Genomic DNA, 15,187 nt, shown 5'->3' on the forward strand with positions numbered 1-15,187 from the left:
CAGGTTGGGGGAGGAAGTGGGAAAGAGGGGCACCGTGTACTGCCCCACAGTGTACCTCGCATCAACGCATCCCTGACTGTGAACCTGTTGCAAATGGGTCATGAGCATGAGGTCCAGGTCCTGTCCATTTATCCCACAACACAAGTCACCATCTGGGCTATTCCTGAACTGATGGAAGAGCTGGAAAAAATGGGGAAGTGTGGGCAGGTCTCATTGCTGCTACAGTTCTCCTGCATGGCCAGTAGAGAAACCTCATGGCAGGTGGTGACTCGCAGCAGGTTACAAAGCCCTGAACACCTCCACTGAACTGCTCACTGGGGCTGCTCCTGGTCCGACTGGTACAGTCCATTTCTCAGCAGACGAGCCTTGCCATGGTGGGCAACAGTAGAGCAGTAGCTCTGCTTGAGCCCCTCCTGCTGTGCAGGCTGCAGCACCTCCAGACGTGCACCCAAACCAAACCTCTGGTTGCTGTGTCTCGTGGCTAAAGCAGAGTGAAATAGCAGAACCACAGAATGGTTTGGCTTGGAAGGGACAGAAGCCACACAAGCATGGCTAGAGGTAAGCGCACGAGCAGTGCCACCGAAATCAATCCTCTGAGAGGTCCGAGCTCTCACGCCTCAAGGAGTTCAAACATTCTACTGCCATTCCTACACCAGCACTCAGGAGAGAAAGCAACAGCAGGAATTGCTCAGAGACACAAAAACTATTCCTTCGTTCTACAGGCCGGCAGACCCAGTGCCACCGACGGGGAGCAGTCACCGCTTTTTAGACCCGCTGTGGACACATACTGCCCCTTTGTGTCTGAAAACTGCAGCTCCTCTGGGAATTCTTCCACTGCCTCCCCATTTCACCGCACCCCCCCTCAAGTCCCTCATTCACACTCCAACATTTATTTTTAATTTTTTTTTTTTTTACTAGATGGCATCTGCCTTCTGGTCTGCTCTTTGGTCTCACAACCCCATCTCAGTAACTCCTCCCGTTCCACCACCAAAGCCATGGCCCACTGCGTCCCACAGCAACGCGGGCCTTCAGCATTCAGGCTTGAAAAGCACTTCCTGAGCTACGCCAGAAATCAGAGCTCCCTCCCACCCTCCTATCCGTCTCGGTTTGAGCACGTTAGCGTAGGCGTGCGTGACTGTACTAACACGGACACCACCTTACAAATACAGGAAGAACACAACCTGACGTTATCCTTCCCGCAGGCCAAGTTTTGCGGGTAAGGACTAACTTCCAGTCTGAGCAGCTGACGAGAAGGCACATGCAAGTGGCCAGAAAGGCAATGGCGATGGGCCAAAGGGAATCCTAAACCCCTCAGCGCGGTCATGGTGCTAATGAGAACAAGGGCTGGTGGCCGTCCTGCAAGCCCGAGCCACCGCTGGCACCAAGACTGCAAAGCAAGACCCGAGCGGCCGCGGCCTGCAGGATTTAATAAAACATATTATGGTATGGTATATATGGTATTTGTTATTCAAATCGCAAGTTATGGTTAAATATATTATTCAGTAAATTAAATATAAAAAGAGACTGTGTTAATGTCAGATTGTATTGTAACTGAACTTTGTTGTGGTCAGACAGTGTTATGGTTCTAAATGTTTTTGCACTTTACATGTAAATTAAGGTTTAAAAAGGAAATAAGGCATTATGTATATAGTTTTTATGGTTAAAATCAGTTGTTAAAAGGGAGTTAAAATGGCCACCGTCTTCAAGCCAAATGGTGTTATGTGCAGACGTGTTTGGACCATGGATACAAGCACACCTGTGCTGAGCCATCCCCCTCCTCCCCCATGGCAAAAATCCCCCGAAACACTCCCTGGCAACAAAAGCCCGCCAACGAAAAGCCCGCGAAAAGTTGCTTACGACTTTGCAAACCCCTCCGGGAGCACCCCCACCCTCATGAATATTCACGAAGGCTGCACTTTAAAAGGACTCTGTTTCAGGATGTAAGGTGTGTGTCTTGGTGGAGCAGAAAGTCCCCGGCACACCCGGCGCTGTTTTGCTCACTTTCGCTTGCTAATAAATTTCATTGACCACTAAAGCAAACTTGAAGGTGGTTATTTCCCTCTAAATTGCGACTAATCCATAACCCAGGACACACTCGCCGGCCCGGCAACGCACGCAAGGCCACCCGGGCCTTTCCGTGCCCGAGGGCCTCGTCTCCAGAGCAGCGGCCCCGCCTCCCGCCTCCCGCTTCCCGCCACGAGGGCGAGGCTGCACGCTGCTCTGCACCCGGCCAGGCTGCGGCCCTGACGGCAGCCGCCCTTGTGCCGCCAGAGGCGCCGAAAGAAGGCGCCGGCGGCCGCCATCTTAGAAGCCCCAGCCCCTGCGCCAGGCGGCGGGGATGGGAGCTCCTGCCACATACCAGAGAAGGGATTTAGATCGAGCGGCGGCACCACACTGACCTAACGCTTCCGAGTCAGATCGCTCCCGAAGTGGAGCGGGATAAAACCCAAGCGCAGAGGCAGAGAGACGAGCACACACAAGCCCCACCAAAAAGACACACTTGGCAACAGAGCGCCAACAGCGAGCCAGAGGCTTCTCTCACCCGACTGCGAAGACAACACCCACAACTTCCGAGGGTGCCTGGCGCTGGCTCCAGCTCTCACAGGGGGGCTGGCCCGGCTGTGCGGCCGCGAGGGGCGGGCGCCGGCGGCCAACAGGGGTCTGAAGCTGTCCGGTGCCAGGGGCCACGCTCCCACCATTTTCCCATGAGAGAGAAAGGCGCCCACGCCGCCATCTTGTTGCTGCCCCCGAAGGCGCCTCGGCAGAAATTCCCGAGGGGGCGGACACCATTTTCCCGCTATCCAGTGAGGAGAGAGAGTCCCGCGGGGAGGCGGTGCCGCGTGGCCCCGCACTCAATGGGCGCGAGAGGCGGCGGATGATGGACGGGTGACCGCCCTCGCTCACAAACTCCTTTCGAAATGGCTCCGACAGAAACATCCCTGGAAATCCCGCAGGGCGATGCCTAAGCATAAAAATGCACCAAACGTAATCCATGATAGAATTTTGGAGCAAATGAAGCTGTCCTTTCGAAAGCCGTGTCTCTGTAGAGGTGGACAAGGTGACACACACACGCACTCACATGGGTGAACAAGCGGCTAGTTTTTTTATCACTAAAAGCATGCATTTTTATATATTCCAGTGCCAGTGTTATGGTATAATTGCCAAAAAGTTGGTTTTGACATGCTCGTTGGGTAACCTGTATCAGTTTCCTCCCTGCTTGCTTCATCCTGCTGGGCAGTCAGCAGCTCCTTAGCTCCTTGGAAGTTATTTGCCTTAAGCAAAGCTTCCTTCTCTCAAGGGTAGACTGGAATCTTGCCAAGGTCAAACTCCTCTTCAAACAGGTTATCGGCAGACCAGCTGCATTTCCCGACAAGCAGTACTGTTTCTTTAACTTCTTTGCACAATATTTAGGGAATGGGGTATCCTCTTCCTTGGTTCTCCAAGCAGGTAACAGCATGCCCAGCTGCTGGGGGGGCTCACCAGACCAGTTACTTAGTGGCATGCCTTCTAGTGTCATGTTTGACACGTTCTGTTCACAGCAACGCTCAGACGTTAAATAGCCTGAACTTACCCAGGGCGTTATTTACAGCATGACTTCAATCTTGCTGCGGTCTTTCCAACGTAGTTAACCTGTGCTAAGCGATTTAAGATGACAGCAAGCCGAGTGGTGGCGTTGAGGCACCTGAGCGATGGGTCACTATCTGGGGGATGTGGGCAAGCTCGAGAAAGAAACGCTGTGAAGTGTTGGGCTCCGCGTGCTTTTTTCGGGCGAGATGTAGCCTACTTGCTCCTCATGCACGGAGAATGAAACGGCTACTGGTACATCCCAAGGCCTTTCACCGGGGGAGCAGGGAATAAAACTGGGCTGCGGCTTTGCCAGGGTTAGCGCATCAGTGGAGTCACCTGAGAGACGGCAGCACTTGTGGGAAATGGGATCCCCTGCGGACCAGCCAGGCGGGAGCAGAGGGTTGACAGCGCTGACCAGGACACGAGCGTCTCCAGGTGATGTCTGCGTGTCTTTCTCTCCAAGAATAAGCCACCTACTTGGAGACCGGGGAGCTGTTCCAACACAAGATCCCTTTGGGTGAAGGTGAAAGAGTAGTGAGGTGGCAGCTTTTTCCACTGGCTCTTAAGGGCCTCCTAGCAAGGCCACTTACCTAGTAAAGACGCTAAGCACAAGGTATTCTACGAGAATATTTGTGCTCCGCACGTGTGTTACTGGGAGCACTGGGGATGGCAGATTGCCTGTACTGCCTGTTCTTTGCAGAGAAGAGCGGTTCGAACTCGCAAGCCCACAGCCGGTAATATATCGTAGCCTGTTTCTTCATCTACTCGGTGAACATTAGCAAACGTGGGAGATGTGGGAAAAGCTTTGGAATTCAAAACTCATGTTGTACCTAGGTGAACAGAAGACAAAGAGCCAGTTAGGCCAGGGCTATATTACGCTCGCAGTAAGGATTAAAATATGGTCTTATTTATTCTCTTCCCGCTAAGCCATTTTATCTCGTGTATCCTAAGCCTCTCCTGAAAATCTGCAAATTCGCTGCCTACTAGCGGAATCAACATGCAGCTCTCTGGTCTTCTGTCAAACGTCCAGGGATCGTGTGAGTTTGTTAGGATCTTCCCAAATGAGTCACTTGGACCTTCCTGGCTGCTTCAGATTTCTTGTGAACTAGGTGTAATTTGTTTAGAAATGTTTTGGGTTTTTTCTTGCATTGTAAGCTGCTGCTACTTTTGCAGCTTGGTGGTGTTAAAGAATTTCACCAGATGGTGGGTATCTCTAGGCTGGCTTTATTAACAGCCCAGAGGTGGGCCACTGACTGAGGAGATGTTTTATAGGAGGTAGGGAACTCTGATCGGTGGCTTAGCTCAGGAAGTGCTTTTCACGCCTGAATGCTGAAGGCCCCCGTCGGTGTGGGACGCAGTGGGCGATGGCTGTTGGGGGAGGCAGTGGGTCTGTGAATGCCTGACAGAGAGTGAACAGTTTGGCCTTGACCAGCTTGTTGTGTACCCCTAAGCATCTAGAAAAGTCCCGGAGGAGTGCTGTGTCAGCCTGAGAAAGGAACAGAAGATAAAGAGAAAGAAGAAAAATACTGTGTTTGTCAGATACCCGAACACTGGGGGATTTCAAGAAAAGTAGCCAATAAAGTAATAGACAAACAGCCATGTAACCAATGAGAATGATGTATGGATAAAAGGATAAAGTACATAAGGTATGAGAGGAGTAATAAAGATGGCTATTCTGTTGCAAAAACACTGTCGTGTCCATCTCTACCGCAACAGATGGCTTTGGTGGTGTGTGGGAGGCATCAGCCTGTCAGCCTTACACAGCCTCTGAGAAACTGCTAGGCTTTGATGGAAAATAGGCCTTGGAAGATACATAAGAAACTGCTGAGTTGTGCCAAGGTGCAGGGAAGAACAATGGACAGCTGCAACACTGAGCTGTGGGAAAGTGCTGAACTGTGAGAAGTTACCGCCGCGTGAACAGCGCGTGAACAGAAGGTGATTGGTCCGCACAGCATGTGCTAGCGCGGTCTTATGCTGATAGGAGAGAAGGTAGATTGCTGTCAAATTGCTGATTTGCTAATTATGAAGTAAGAGCTTTGGCGAGAGTATGAGTATGTACTATTGTAATAATAATAATGGGTCTTTCCTTTTGCACTTCAGTGGAGAGTCCGTGCCTCAGTTGCCACAAGTGGTGCCCTGTGTGTGTGGGAAATAAGCATGATCAATTTGGATCGCTCCGGTGGCAACCCCCACAGAACGTAAGAAGCTGCTGAAAGAAAGTAGAAGCCGGCATCAATCACCGTTGCAGGGTGAGCAAGGTGAGCTTTGGGGAAGCGATGGGTAGGTCAATACCCTCGGAAGAAAAGTCAGTGCTTTCACTGATGGAAAGACTGTTAGCTAAATATAAGGTCCATATTAACTCGCATGCCTTTAAGAGAATTTAAAAGTGGGTAGCAGCTGCATTTACTATATTCACTGTTCTAACATGGGATAAATCAGGAGTAAGATTATGGGACTGTGCAACGCAAGGGAATCCAGTTGTGGCAGAATTCTTACTAGCATGGAACATTATTTTTGAGATAATAAAAAGACAAAATAATGAACGCAGCCAGGCTGTTAATACAGAGAATGAGAACACAGAGGGTGAGGACACCTGTTTTGAACCTCGGGAGCAAGATTTATATGCTGGGTCTTTTGACTGTGATAATCTTTTAGACCCTGACACGTAAATCCTAAAAGAGAATCTGGCCTGTGTCCTCCCTTAGCTGGGGATGATCCATGGGTAAAAGTGAGGCAAGAAGCCTTGGCACAAGGGGATATGGACATGGTGAGAAAGATTCTTGCTCCTGTAATCTATGAACCGGGACGTCAGCCACGGTGGGAAGGACGGCATTTTTCTGTTTTTAAAGAACGACAGAAAAGCGCTAATGAGGACGGGCTGCAAAACTCATTTACAACAGGTATACTGGAGGCAGTCGCTCATGGATATCGATTGGTCCGGGGGGATAGGCCGACACTTTTAAAAACGGTATTAACGCCAGCACAGCATTCTATCTGGAAAACCGAGCGTGTGGATCTCTGTGCTCAGCATTCACGTCCCCCCGCCTGCAGGCGCGGAGTTGGCGGCGGCAGCCCGGGGTCTCCCCGAGCCCCCCCCGCCGCGGGGCGATCGCCTGCGGCCGAGCCCGGCACCGCACTCTCGGCCCGCGCCTGCACCCCCCTGCCCAAAGCGGCAGTTTGTCCAGCAGGTGTGACACTGTGATGCACCGTCCCTTGTCTGTCAGCACCACATCATCAACTGGCAGCGGCTTTATATATTCTTAGTGGTGTTTTGATATCTGTAGTATTTGTCATTTTATGTTGTGTCAGTAACAAGCGTAAGGGGCCTCTTTGTGTAGTTGTGTGGCTGTTCTGCGGGGGTGAGACGCAGCCCAGCTGCAGCTATGCAGCGCGGAGTTCTCTGCCCCGTGGTTCCCTTCTCCCGCCCGGGAAGCGGCCGGGGAGGAACGAAGCGCAGGGCAGACCCTGTACAGGGGGTAGTGCAGGGCGAGTGAACATCCCTTAGTGCAGAGCCCTAGTGCCCGCCCGCTGGGTCACCGGTGCTGTGGTTTGTTCGGGCTCAGTGTTTTAAGTGTCACAGGTGAAATTATCTCCTCTAACGGGAGGCAGTAATTCCGTGTTAATTGTTGTCTTGAATTTAGGTGAGTACTCTGCGGGGAGAGTGCGCCTCTGTACCACCTGCCTGAAGGAAATATTGTCAAAAGATCATCTACAATCTTACAGGGGTTGTTCGTTTTACCAGGGGTCATAGATGCCGATTATGAAGGGGAAATCAGAATTATGGCCTGGACCCTGTACCCCCGTGTTCTGTAACAAAAGGGTCAAAAATTACTCAGCGTGTTTATTTTTACTGCGGCTCCCCCTAATAGTATGTTGAGAAGCTGCGGTGACTTAGGATTTGGATCAACAGGTACTCCTCATATATTCTGGGCTCAGACAGTGACACAAGATCGACCTCTGGTAAAATGTGCCCTCACCAAAGCAGAAAAATCTGTTGAGCTGACAGGCATTTTAGATACTGGTGCAGATGTGACTGTAATATCTGTGAGCAGATTGGCCGTTAGCTCGGGTAACTCAAGCGCTTTTCGGGGTTGGTGTCATGCTGCAACTATTCATTCACGTAAGGGGCCCAGAAAACCAGGTAGCAAATATTCATCCATTTCTATTGGAAACCCCTATTACATTTTGGGGTCGTGCTGCGTGGCTCGATGGAGAACTCAAATTGGATCAAATTTGTCTTAAGGGCCACTGTAGCGCAGCCCACCCTGAAACCCACCCTGAAACTAACCTGGAAAATGGCATCACCTGTGTGCGTGGGTCAGTGGCCCTTGCCAAGGGAAAAGTTGTGCCACCTCAGTGATTTAGTTCAGGAACAATTAAGTGCAGGACACATCGGACCTACCACCAGTCCTTGGAACTCCCCGGTGTCTGTTATTTTAAAGAAAAGTGGTAAATGGTGACTTTTACATGATCTATTATTGCATGGACTTTCTTTTATGTGACACAATAATTTTATGGCACAAGATGGTCACTACTCATCCAGAAATGTTTGCCAAACTGATCATGAAAGGTAGGCAGTGCCTACTAGTACTTGCTGGTCAGGAACCTGTGTGTATCATTGTTCCGGTTACTATTCACATGTTATAGGGGCTCATACAAATGTCTTCGAGCAAGCATGGCTTTCACATGCATTTTTTCCACCAAAACGCCAGGACAATACAAAAAAATGCATCAGGCTAAAGACATCGTTGTCACTTGCCCGGAACACCAGAAAGACTCCCTCTCTTCAACAGCTAGTGGTGCCAAACCTCAGGGACTCGCCTCCTCAGAATTATGGCAATCTGAAGTCACTCACTTCGCTGCATTTGGAATGCTGAAGTATGTACATGTGTCTGTTAATACCTTTTCTGGAGCACTGTTTGCATCCTGCCATGCAGTGGGAGTCAAGCCTCTGACCAGCATTCCCCACTCACCGGCCGGACAGCCCATTGTGGAGCGTACGCCTGGCATGCTCAAGTGTCTGTTACCACAAAAATATAAAGGGGGAGATGGAGGGTACCAATCTACACCTCACAAAAGCCTAAATAAGGCATTATATGTCATGAACCTTTTAAACATTCCCCCTGTCTCACAGGTGCCGCCAATATTGCGTCATTTCTCGTCACAGATACCAGATCAACAAGAAGTCCAGGGCAAGGCTCAAGTGTTAGCAAAAAACCTGGAAAGTGGTAACTGGGAAGGACCATTTCCTTTCATAACCGGGGGAAGAGACGATGCTGGTGTCTCCACAGGTCACCGTCCCTGGTGGTTACCGGCAGGGTGTGTGCAGCCACACCTGAATCGTGAGAGGCAGCTTTTGGTGGACACTCAGGAGCCAGCTGTGGGTGCTGTGGGTGCCCCTGTGCCGACAGTTTGCGGTCTCTGCGACTGATCAGTTAAGCAGAACGTATGGGTAATGTGCGCTACTGCAACGGGACAAAATACAGTACAGTTACCAACTCTTCAAAGAGAAAATGTGAACAGTAATTGCAACTCCTTAATGAAATATATAGGCTTACTAGTCACTAGAGAAAGATGGATTTTAGATGAAATGTAGTTATTAATGAGAATGAAATCTGTAAGAATGTGTGGGAGACATCGGCCTGCCAGCCCTACACAGCCTCTGAAAAGCAGCTAGGCTTTGATGAGAAACAGGCCTTGGGAGAAAGATCAGAAACTGCTGAGTTATGCCAAGGTGGCAGGGAAAAACAACGGACAGCTGGAACACTGAGCTGTGGAAAAGCGATGAACTGCGAGAAGTTACCGCCGCGTGAACAGCGCGTGAACAAGAAGGTGATTGGTCTGCACAGCGTGTGTTAAGAGTGGTCGTATGCTGATAGGAGAGAAGGTTGAGAGCTGTCTAATTGCTGATTTGCTAATTATGAAGCAAGCGCTTTGGCGAGAGTATGAGTATGTACTATTGTAATAATAAAGGGTCTTTCCTTCTGCACTTCAAAGGAGAACCTCGCAGAGGACCCTGGGCATGGAGAACACGTGAAGGGGTAGGGGGGGTGGAAATTTTGGGGAAGCACAAGGCGGGGTTCAGGCCCCCTGGGTCACCCCAGGGCTATGACAGCGGGGAGGGCACGGGGACAGGGCGGTGAGAGCCGTGGCCGAGGAGCGCTGAGACCCGGCGCTCTCGTTTCCCGGATGAGCGGCAGGAAGGGGCTGGGAGTGGGGAGGGCGTTGGACACAGCGGCAAGTGTCCCCATCCCCGTGGCCAGCCCCGTGAAGTGAGGAACCTTAACAAAATGGATGCAGGACAACTAAGAGAAACGCGGGACGAGGAGGATAGGCTCTCAGCTGGAGAGGCTCTCGGCAGCAGGGGCTCTGAAGATAAGGAAGGTGCTGCAACTACTGAGTCCCAAGATAAGGAACAGGACTCAACGAATGCTAACTGGGTGAAAAGTCACGAGAGGAAGAGGACGCCTCTTCAGTCCTCATCCTCAAGACCCCCGCCCACGACCACCAGGAGCCACTGCACAGGCGTAAATAGGAGGAGACCAGGGCGGAGCATGTGAAAATGACTTCTTAGAACTCATAACAAAACCCACCTTTTCATGGAGAGATCATGAATATGTACAGCTGTTTGTGGAAATATCATGAATATGTAACACTTCGTTGTAGAAAGCCAAGACAAATTGTGACGCTGGGTGTGCACGTTAGGTGGAGAAATCCCCCATGCACGCAGCGCTGCAATAAGGAATGCCTGCTTTCTGATACTCTGAGCCTGAGGCTTAGCGAGTTCTTATGCGACTGGCTTTTCAGTATCAGCCGGCCATGAGGAAGACACCGTTGGGGTCGACGGGCAGGCGGCAGGGGATGGCGTCCAAGCAGGCCCCACCATGGAGTGCACAGCGGGGAGATGGGGGTGGCAGCAGTGACAGGGATGCCCCCAAGCCCCTACCCTGGCCTCGTTGGGACTAACACAGCCCCCCACCACCACCACCTGTCCATTCATCCCCTGCACCCTCGTGGTCCCCAGTGTCCCCCTGCATCAGCCCGGGATCCTCCCATGTGTCCTCCCAAGGTCCCCCAAAAGCTCTCTGGCACCTCCGGGGTTCCCAGTATGCCCATGGGTCACACCCAGTGTCCTCCAGGCTCCCCCCAGGGCACACTGGTGTGCTCTGCGGTCTCCCTGGTCCTGCCCATTCCTTTCAGGGTGTTGGGATTCTAGAGGGCTTTCTGCGAGAGAATGGCCATGTGAGCAATCCTGTATGAGAACAAGACCGATAAGAGCCTCAGCCGAGCAAGAATGCGATAAGGATGTGACTCCGAATGAGGGGGGAGAAACTCGACGAGACAAACAACCCCCGGCAGGGGTTGGGACGGAAGAGGAAGTTACACAAGGCAGGTGCCTGGCAAGGCTGATGTGGCACTTTTTATCCAATCATAAGAAGGTTTAAAGCGCGGGCTAAGTTAACTGTCCAGTCTTGAGGACTTATACTGCATGTTACTCACGTGTGCGGGAGAACATTATAAAAGGGCTTTCTTAGTTGTAATAAACGGGCACTGCTTGATCACATTGGTCGTGTGCGTGCTCAGCTCTCCCGCATCAGGGTCCCCACCAGTCATCCCTGGTGTGCCCCACATGCTTCCCCGCTAGGACCCAGCATCCCCCTGAACCCCCAGATTTCCCTCCGGGCTCCCTAATGTCCCTTGGAGTCCCCTTGGGGTCCCCAAGCTCCCTGGAGGTCCCTGCTGGAGTTGTTCCTCCAGTGCTGCTGCGTCCCCTCGGGGTCCCAAGTATCTTGCTGCGGTCTGCCCGGTCCTTCTTCATCTCCTCAGGGCCCCCACATTTCTCCCAGTCTCCCCCAGTCAGCTCGCCGTGTCCCACCCCTCCCTGTAACCCCTCTGTGTCACCTCAGGGGTGGCACAGTCCCCCTGCCCAGCTCTGGGGGGAGAGAAGGATGAGGCAAAGGCCTTGCTCAGCTCCACACAGATGACAGCCACAGCTCTTCCTTGTCTGCAGAGCCAGCCACGCTCCATCACAGAAGGCCATGAGGCCGCTCAGGCAGCACACACCCAACCCGTGCTCTCCTGTGGGTCTCTTGGGCATGACAAATAATGTCAGAAAAGACTTTTTTTCTGGTTTATTGATTGACTTTGCTCTGTCATGACCCTGACAGAAAGTGTACCCTTAAGTTACAGACGAACAAGAAAGGGAAAAGGAAAGGCTTCCTCTTTCCCCTAAAATGAAAGTGACTCCTTAGCCCTGGGGTCTGCCGAGGTGCCAAGCTGGGCCCCAGCCTGGAAGCTGCCTACAGAAGGGGATCTTGCATCCTCTCGGGGCTGAAATCACTCCATCGCTCCGCAGCCTCACGAGCTGTTGGCAGCGGCACCGAGGAGGTCAGACAGCCCTTGGCTGTGCTTTCCTGCCGCTCTGGGGGGGCTGTGAGCTCCCCGCTGCCCCTGTGACAGTGCCCGGGAAACAGGACAGAGCTGCCCGAGGGGACGAGCTCCCCTCCCTGGGGGGCAGCTCCCCCGGCATGGCTCCAGCGGCTCCGCGAGCGCCCCGAGAGCCGTCCCCACGCAGCCTCGGCCCGGCTGTGAGGTCCCAGTGGGGCCATGACATCAGAGCGGGGCTGTGAGGTCACAGTGGGGCCGTGACACCAGAGCGGGGCTGTGAGGTCCCAGTGGGGCCGTGACACCAGAGCGGGGCTGTGAGGCCACAGAGCCCCACAGTGACACGCTGGGTATACTGACCGCTCAGCCCCCAGCCCCCACTGCAGCAGCACAGCCGCAGCAGCATGGTGCGCACGCAAGGAGACATGGCCCTCGCCCGCCACCTCCTCCTCATCCTCCTCCTCCTGGTGGCCCTGCACGCCAGGGCTGCCCAGGCTGCTCCGTGGCGAGCACGGGGAACAGGTAAGCGAATGGCCGCTGGCGCAGCCTTTCACAGGCCAGTGGGCTCTTCTCCCTGAGAAGCGTGGATGGTGGCTTTTCCCCTCCGATGCTTCAGCAAGGGCTTGGTCTGTGTGCAAGAGCTCTCCCGGTACGAAAGCCCACGGGAGCCGTACATTGGTCCATCTGCTCCTCAAGGTACGTTGCACATGGGTTTCCAAGTGTTTGGAAAGCTGCTGGGTGCCAGCCAAGAGCTCACCAGGCCCCTCTGTGGCTTTGACAGACTCCAACTTTGTCTGGCCCCCATGTGGTGACCTGAGCCCCTTCCCGTGCCTGTAGTTCCCTACAGCAGAAGTGGATCCCAGCATGCAGTGGTAATGATTCTCATCTCTGCTTGCTTCTAGATGAGGCCGGGGGAACTGGTTATCCAGCTTCTCGCCTGGATCTTGGTTTGGATCCCTTGGGGCATCCTGGAGGTAAGTTCTCAATGTCCCTTTCTTTGGAAGAGTAAACGCTGACAAGGTGGCAAGAGCTTATTTAGGTGCAATTTCCCTTCAGACCCTCACAAGGTCGACGTTTTCCCGGCAAATTCATCTGTTCCTGTCCCGGAGTCTGAGAGCAGTCCCACAGGTAAGTCAGTGGGAGGGGGGAGCATCAACGTTTTCCATGTGAAGTGGCAGTTGCTCCGTCTATGGCTGACGCGCAGCCGGGCAGAAGGGCCGAGAGGGAAGGGGTTGGGCTCAGTGATGTGCCCCGGGGCGCTTTCCCTTGCGAAGCTGTCTTTGCTGGCCACCCTGACCCTGAGCTGCTCCCGGCGCTGGCTGCCGCGCCGGCGGGCTTGTTGAGCTCAGAGCTGGTGTGAGCTCCAGGGGAGCCCTTTCTGCCGGCAGCTCCACGCGTGGTTCGTTCGTCCCAGCGTGGTGCCACTGCGGGTGTGCGGAGGGAGACTGCCCGTGGGCGCCCTCTCCTCGCATGGTCCCCTCGCCGCTTCGGCCATTGGGTTCTGGCCATGGAGATCAGAGGAGATGACGGGAGCTTCTCTGGGTGTTTGGTTGCAGATGTGCCCGCAGGGAGGGCTTTCCCAGCCCCTCGGCTGCATCCGGAACCAGAGTCCGGCTGGCGTCGCAGGGGTCAGGAGTCTGTCTCTGCTGCCCTCGCGGGCTGTGCGCTGCTGTTCTCTAATTTGTGCATGGGAAATTGAGCCCCGTACTTTCTGTTAAGGTCCTCCGACAGCAAAGAACCCTGCAGAAGGAGGAAAAAAGTCCCCAGAGCCCTCCGACAGTCTGAGGCAAATCCTGCGGGAACTGGCGAGAAGACACGGTGAGTGTATTTCTGTCGCTCAGCCTTAGCCTTAGTCGCAAGACAGCCAGAGCCTTGAGACAGCATCTCTGGAGACACTGTGGCCTGGGACGACGGGAAGGGGTTGAGCAGAGCCTCGCATCAGCGGTGCCGGGTCTCATGCCTTGCGGGTGCTGGCGAGCCCCAGAGCTGGTGCAGAGCCTCTGCTGCCAGTCATGGCTCAAGCCAAGTCCCAAGGGCAGCTGGTCCCCCGTTGTACCGTGACGGCTCAGCGCCGGTTTGTCAGCAGGCAGATTTGTCTCAACCTGATCGAGGTCTCTGAGCAGTGTGGCCTCCTGAAGGCACCATCTCCCCGATGGGGAGCAGCTCCGTCTGACCCGACTGTCCCGCTTGCTTCCTCAAGGGACGGACGAGGAGGCTGCGCAGAAGACAGCGTTTCCAGAAGGAAGCAGTGGCTCCCTGCCAGCCTCTGCTGCAGAAAAAGAGGCGATGCGAGCCCCTGGCACGCCAGGTAATTGCTGCCCCGTGGTCAGCTGGCGTCGCCCATCGGGACGGCTGTGTGTCAGCTGGAGCGGCTCAGAGCGGGAGCCCTCCCACGAGCCGAGGTCCAGAGCGATGCCCTGACTGCCCGATTGGGCAGGGGCTTCGAGGGCACCTCCCCGTCCCCCTGCATCCTCTGTGCCTCAGCCACGCACAGGATTTACCTGCTGTCTCTTCTTTTTGGCAGTGCTCTCAAAGCCCAGAGAAGACAAACACAGCAGAGCAGACTCAGGTACTGCAGCATTCCTGCTGGGGTCCCTAAGTGGGAGAAGTGTCCCAAAACCTGGCAGCAGCTGCGGGTGGTGCCCGTGCTGGGGCAAAGGCCGAAGGGGAGAGCAAGGCTCGAGTGTCTCTTGAGAAGGCCTGACCCCGTCCCCTCGGGGGGTGGGAGCTGGCCCGGGGGCAGGGAGAGTTGGGGGTGGACGGCTGTGCCTGCTGCAGGGATGGTTTTTGTCCGTGTCCCTCGAAGCAGCGACTGGCCCAGCAGCTGCGTTCCCTCCCCCAGCCCCACTCTGCTCTCCTCCTGGCCACTGGAGTTTTGTTTGGAGGGACAACCTGTCCCAAAGGGCGGGAGGGTGCTGCAAGGTTAGTGGTGGTGCGCTGGAAGGACTAACATCCCGAATTCCTCCTACAGATGTGGTCAGCGAGAGAACACCGAGTGTTTCTCCTCCCCCACACAGCAGACGTGTTTTCTGGGCCAGACTGGTGTGGAGGCGCTCCTTGATTGTCACAGTACTGATCTCCGTGCCATTTTCAGTGGTGCTGTGCTGTGAGTGGATGTATTGGCAGTGGAGAAAAATGTGAGTTGATGATTTCCCGTCCCCCCCTCTGCTGCTTGGATGGCTGCTCGTGGGCTGCCCTGGGGAAGAGAGTTCCCATGTGCCACCTGCAGCCGAGG

This window comes from Athene noctua, chromosome 10 (assembly GCF_965140245.1).
Source record: "Athene noctua chromosome 10, bAthNoc1.hap1.1, whole genome shotgun sequence".
Classification (NCBI taxonomy): domain Eukaryota; kingdom Metazoa; phylum Chordata; class Aves; order Strigiformes; family Strigidae; genus Athene; species Athene noctua.